The sequence below is a fragment of the Benincasa hispida genome, unplaced genomic scaffold (assembly GCF_009727055.1).
Source record: "Benincasa hispida cultivar B227 unplaced genomic scaffold, ASM972705v1 Contig531, whole genome shotgun sequence".
NCBI classification, from domain to species: domain Eukaryota; kingdom Viridiplantae; phylum Streptophyta; class Magnoliopsida; order Cucurbitales; family Cucurbitaceae; genus Benincasa; species Benincasa hispida.
In genome coordinates, this window is record NW_024064905.1 from 1 (window position 1) to 6,626 (window position 6,626).

The 6,626-nt window shown below is 32.4% G+C and overlaps 1 long non-coding RNA gene across 1 annotated transcript; it reads right to left on the bottom strand.

The window, feature by feature from the left end:
* Window positions 1-4,323: 4,323 nt before the first annotated feature.
* Window positions 4,324-6,076, bottom strand: LOC120069634. The gene is made up of 3 exons (XR_005479613.1): window positions 5,877-6,076; window positions 5,723-5,783; window positions 4,324-4,507 (listed from the first exon to the last, which is right to left on the bottom strand). It is a non-coding gene; the product is annotated as an uncharacterized LOC120069634 (long non-coding RNA).
* Between the last annotated feature and the right edge of the window lie 550 nt (window positions 6,077-6,626).

Here is a 6,626-nt window from a genome sequence, read left to right on the forward strand (position 1 = left end):
TTTCATGATGAACTAGTATGATGATTTGAGCACTAAGCCTTAGTGTTCAACTAAATGTTTGTGACTAGTTATATGACGGATACTGAAAGACAATGAGAAAGTATCCTAGCTAAGTATCTAAGGTACGACAGTACTAATGTACTATGCTTTAAATGCCTAAGGTTGTCAAAGTACATACTTTGGTATTTCTAAACATAATGAAGAGGGATACTAAAGGTAAGGAAGGTATCCTAAGGAGTTTTCTATGTTATATTTGAAAACTATTCTTTTAATGCTCTTTGAGAACTTGATAGCTTAAGTGAGCCGAATACTGAAGGTAAAGAAGGTATCTGAATAAATGTACCGAAGGTGTTGACGGTATATAGAAAATACCACGTGCACGTTGGTAATATAACATCGATGGATTGAGAAAAAGGGTTCTCCCTGACTAAGGTTGACGTTGAGGGATTGAGAAAAAGGGTTCTTCCCGACTAAGGTTGACATTGAGGGATTGAATAAAAGGGTTCTCCCCGACTAAGGTTGACGTTGAGAGTTAGATCTAGTAGTTCACTCTCAACTAAGGATAAAGGGAAGTCGAAGTATGGGTCTCCTAGGCTATATACCAGCAAAGGGAGGCCGAAGTATGGGTCTCTTGGCTGGTAACAGATGTTGGGAGTTAGAGTGATGTATGTTTGTTCTCAACTAAGGAATAATGATGTTTAATGGTAGTTTTAAAGGTTTTTTGTACACGTTTCCTTGGTACATTTTAGTTCTAGTATTATGTTTTCAAGCTTTCCGTTAAACACGAGATTTATGTTTTTATTAAGTCACTCACTAGGCTTCTAGCTCATGTTTTCAAATGTTTTCCTTTTCAGGTAGCGGTCAGGTTCCTCAAGGTTGATTCTGCTGCTGTTTGCCACTGAAAAGCCCGGCTTATTCAGAAGAACTTAGGTTGATGGCTTGTTTATGTACACTTTGTTAGGAATGTTTTGGGTCATTTGTGAATATTTTTCCGTAGATGTTATGTCATGGCTGTATGCATGTGTTTATGTATCTTTGTAGAACCTTAAGGGATTAAGGGAGGGTTGTTGTATGCGTATACTACTAATGTGTTAAACAGGTTGGTATTTAGATTAGAAGGCTTTGGTGGTAGGTACTGGCAATAGGGTTAGTAACTACCACAGTCATATCCTCATCTAGATTAAAAGGGTAATCTGAGAGGGGGTGTGACGATTAATCTAGGATCGTTGGAGCCCATGATCTGTAGGTCCGCGAGGTCCCTCTACTAGCTCGTAACAGACTAGCTCTAAAATAGCATGATAAGTTATTTTGAAACGTTCAAATTAGAATTAAGGGAATTAGTAATTATATGAGATATAATTACATGCTTAATTTGAGAATTAAATGGAATAGGAGAATTTATATATTTAAATATGATTTAAATATATAAAGATGGATATGCATAAAAATTAATTTAATATTTGATATTAAATTAATTATGACATTAATTTTATTTTTCAGTTTTAAATCAAAATGGATTTTAAAATCAAGGTTTAATTTTTGAAATTAAATTGAGAAAAACAAAACACAAAATGGAAAAATCGTTTTTCCATTATCCATCATTTAAGTTGCTCACACAAACAGCATTCACTTTGCCTTGTTTTTCTCCAAGCATGAGCTGCAACTCATATAACTCTTTCCCTTGCATGTTGATCTGCAATATAATGAAGAGTTTGGAGTAAATTTTGGGCATGCAATCAAGAGAGAATTTTAGAGAAAATTTGGGTTGAAGAAAGGGTTCTTCAACAAGATTGTTGTTGTGAGCTTTTTTCCTTCATCTCTTGATTCAAGCTTGTTTTGAGTCCCACAACTCAATCTAAAGTACCAAGAGAATAGTGGAGAAGATCTTGAGGTGATCTGCAACAAGATTTGAAGAAAATAGAAGCTGTTGAAGGAGCTTTGAAGAAGTTCTACAAGAGATATGTCTTGAAACTCACTTGTTTTCTACTAGAGCATGCTTTATATTTTGCCAAAATTAGTGAATTAGAGTGCTTAAATGATCCTTGTACTTCCACTGTTGCTGATAATTCCTACACCTTCTGCATCTCCTTAGTCTCGGGTGTGGTCTTGGGGCATTGACCTAAATAAAATTTATCACCTTTAGCGATCGGGATATCTCTTGGTGCACAAACTTTCGTGCCAAATTTACTCAAAAAATTTTCAATGTAGTTCTTTTGTGATAATCTCAAAATACCTAAAGAATGATCTCGTAGTATTTCAATTCCTAATACAAAAGAAGCATCACCAAGATTCTTCATCTCAAAATTCCTTTTGAGAAATCACTTAGTGTCATGCAATAAACGTACATCATTACTTGCTATAAGTATGTCATCGACATATAACACTAGAAAGATTGATTTACTCCCACTGAACTTGTGATATACACAATCTTCCACTATATTCACCTCAAAACCAAATGAGGTTATCACTTCATGGAATTTGTAATACCATTGACGAGAAGCTTGCTTGGGACCGTAGATGGATTTCTTTAATTTGCACACCATAGACTTTGAATTACCAGATACAAAGTTTTCGAGTTATACCACATAAATCGTCTCATCGATGTTCCCATTGAGAAACACAGTTTTTACATCCATATGGTGTAGCTCTAAATCAAAGTGAGCTACCAGTGCCATGATTACCCTAAAAAAGTCTTTCGATGAAACCAGAGAGAAAGTCTCTTTGTATCAATGCCTTCCTTTTGAGTAAAACCTTTTGCAACAAGACGAGTCTTATATCTTTCGATATTACCACGTAAATCCCTTTTGGTTTTAAATATCCATTTACAACCTATGGGTTTCACTTCTGATGGCAGTTCGACAAGTTTCCAAACGCCATTCTCTTTCATAGATTTTATTTCCTCTTCCATAGCACTCATCCACTTTGAGAGTTAGAACTTTGTAAAGCTTGTTGGAAGTTGATTGGATCATCTTCCATTATGCCCACATGATCCTAATATTCTTGAAGAAACAAAATATAATCATCTAGAAATGCACTTCTTCACTCTCTAGTAGATCTTCTTAGTGGCACTTTTCGAGGTTGTTGAGTTGGAACTTCAGGTTCAACAACGGGGATTTCAATGTTGTCTTGTTCTATAATTGGTTCAATAGTGAAGTAAGAATTGGAGTGTGAACATCATTTATAACCACATGAGGAAAAGAAACTAATTCCTCTTCAAAGATAACTTTCCTTATGTTATCTTTCCCACCAAACTCAACATCCTCAAGGAATCTAGCATTTCCTATCTCAAACAATGATATAGAGGTGGCATCATAAAACTTAAAACCCCGACAGCGCTCAGAATACCGAACAAAATAGTAGCTAATAGTTCTTGAGTCCAATTTTCTTTCATTAGGTCTGTAAGGCCTAGCCTCAGTTGGACAACCCCAGATGTAAAGATGCCTAATACTAGGCTTCTTTTCTGTCCATAGCTCATAAGGAGTTTTAGTTACTGCTTTATTAGGTACTCTATTAAGGATATATATTGCAGTCTTTAGTACCTCACCCTAGAAGGATTCTGGTACAGAAGAATGACTAATGATACTTCTTACCATATCCTTAAGTGTTCTATTCCGCCTTTCCGCTACACCATTCATGTTGGGTTTGCCCGACATAGTGTATTGCGGGACGATTCCACATCCCTCTAGGCATTTGGCAAAGGGCTTTAGACGTTATTCATCTGGTCCATCATATCTACCGTAATATTTACCACCACGATCATATTTGACAACTTTAATTTTCTTTCCAAGTTGAAGTTCAACTTCAGCTTTGAAAGACTTGAAAATGTCCAAAGATTGAGACTTTTGATGAATTAAATATAGGTACCCATATCTTGAATAGTCGTCTATGAACGTAATAAAATATTGTTGTCCATTCCAAGAGGTCGTAGGGAATGGACCATAAATGTTTGTATGTATTAGTTCTAAGACGTATGAGCATCTGTTGGCACCTAATTTTCTTATGTTTGTCTGTTTTTCCTTAATACATTCCACACAAACGTTGAAGTTATTTAAATCAAGAGAATCAAGAATTCCATCTGACACAAGTCTATGAATTCCTTGTTTAGAGATATGATCTAAACGCTTATGCCATAACATAGCAGAATTCTCATTTAATTTACGCTTTGTACCACATGAATTAGATCACAAGATCTTGTTAAATGAAGCAAAAAAATCAAGCATATATAGACTATCAATTAAAGAACCAGTACCAATAAGCTTATAATCTTGAAAAAGACTAATTTTATTATTTTCAAAAGAACAAGAAAAACCAAATTTGTCCAAACTCAAAATAGAAAACTAAATTTCGTCTAAATGATAATACAATAAAAGTCTCATTCAGATCCAAATAACAACCAATTTTTAAATGTAATCTAAAATTCCCAATAACTTTAACTGGAATTACTTTGCCATCTCTCACATAGATGAATCTTTAAGCATCATTTGGCGGCTGGCTCCACAGGCAACCCCTGCATTGATATTTTTTTTCAAATTAATACCAAGATTCAAACTGTAGTCAAAATTTTCAATTAGAAAGATAAATTTCACATTTTTTTTGAAATTTTAGGAGGTTATTGATAAATCAACTTATTATATATATCTATATATGAATAAAAAAAGTTAAATCATCTTGCTTCTGCTATAGGTTTTTAAATTTCAAATTTGTTAATTAAAATTTTAATATCTTAAGGTATTAGTTTGGAGTCGATTTCAATTTAGTTTGTATGATATGGTTAAATCTTTTAATTTTTTACTATATTGTCTGCTGTCGATTTGAAAATCTATCTTCTTTTTTTTTTTTTTTCAGTCTTAACTCAAGCTAGAATGTCAAAGAGAGTGTCGCTCAATTGATATTTGTAACTGTAATTGACTATAAAGTCTGTGGTTCGAATCTCTCATCTTCTATTATTATATACTACTACTAATAATAAAACAAAAAAAGAGCTAGAACTATACTTTAGGTATATATATAATAAAATTAAATCCTAGAACTCTAGTCAAAGTCAATTAGTTCAATCAATTAAATAAAAAACACTAATTATGTGTAAATAAAATAAATATAATTGTAGACACCATATTACAAAAATGTATATTTATCAATTAAATGAGAAATGAGAAATATAATTGTAGACACCATATTTGTTCTTGTTCAATTATATTTTATTTTATTTATATTGTTTGATAATTTTGACTTATTAATGAAAATTTAAATTTAATGGAGTTTGAAAAAAATGGGAATTTTTTTAGTATTAAAAAAGTAAAAGTAAAATAAAAGTATATAAAGAGAAAAAGAATGAAAGACAATAAAGTGTAAAAAAAAAGTTTTTGGTCTTCTTCATCTCTTTCCTTCGTTCTTCTTAAACCCCTTTCCCGTTTTCTTCTTCCCCACGTCACTCCCTTTGATTCTCAACCATCTTATACCTAATTTAATCCATAATTATGGCTTATAGAAGGGGATCATGATGGAAGTTGAAGATTGAATATTAGCTGGGAATTGCAACGTCATTTGGACTTTCCTTTTTCTCCTTTTTTGTATTGTATTTCCAATGATAATATTAAATGCCACAACACTATTTTTTTATACAAGTTTTGTTCTAGTTGTTACAATAGTAATGATACAAAAGAATAAGAATATTACAAGTGACACTACATGTTGGTGAGTGATAAACAAATTCTTTAACTACCTTGGTGAGTATCTCCTTTGTCCTCACCTTAGCTTTGCCTTTTCCATTTCTAATTTCTTCTCTAATAAGGAGATTTAAGAAAGAAATTGAAGATGAGAAGAGAGTAGAGATTAAGTGGAGACATTTTAGATAAAAAGTAGAAGAAAAATCATACTAAATTTCCAACATTCTGGAGATGTTCATCACAGTATAACCTCCAATGAGATCTCCATCGAAGTGCGACCATTTCGGCCGACAAAGCTTGACTCCAGATGAAACCCACGAGCCTTCAACACCCACGAACGGTTCTGACGGCCAAACCTCCGACGAACGGAACTAACTCCGACGACGACCATCCATATGCAACAAGCTAAAAAAAAGAAAGAAAAGGAAGGGGAAGTGGAAGGAGAATAGAGAGAGAGAGAAAAAATTGGTAAAAGTAAAGGTTGGGCCCCACCCACTTTTATTTTCTTTTTATTTTAATTATTATTTCACTCCAAATTTCAATATGATTTGATTGGATTTTACTTTTCATTTCAAATAGTTTTTAACTAAACTCTTCTTCCAAATTAAATCTCAAATGGATTTGAATTTTAATAATGTTTAAAATGATTTTCCCTATTAAACCTTTTTTTTTCTTTTTGTTGATGAGAATTTTGTTAAACAAACTCCACTTTAGTTGATTTGTCTTTAATTTCCGATTCTTTGAATTACATTTTAATATGACTTTAATTGAGAGTTCTAAGATAATTCTAATATTAATGCAATGTCAAACCCTATTTTGTTTTAATGAATTTTTTTTCAAATTTGCTCAATTTGAAATTTCTAAAAAAAAAAAACATTTTCATTTCGACTTTAGTTCACAATTTTCATAAATAATTTTAAATTGATTTTAATTCAAGATTGTTAGTCGAATTTCAATTTC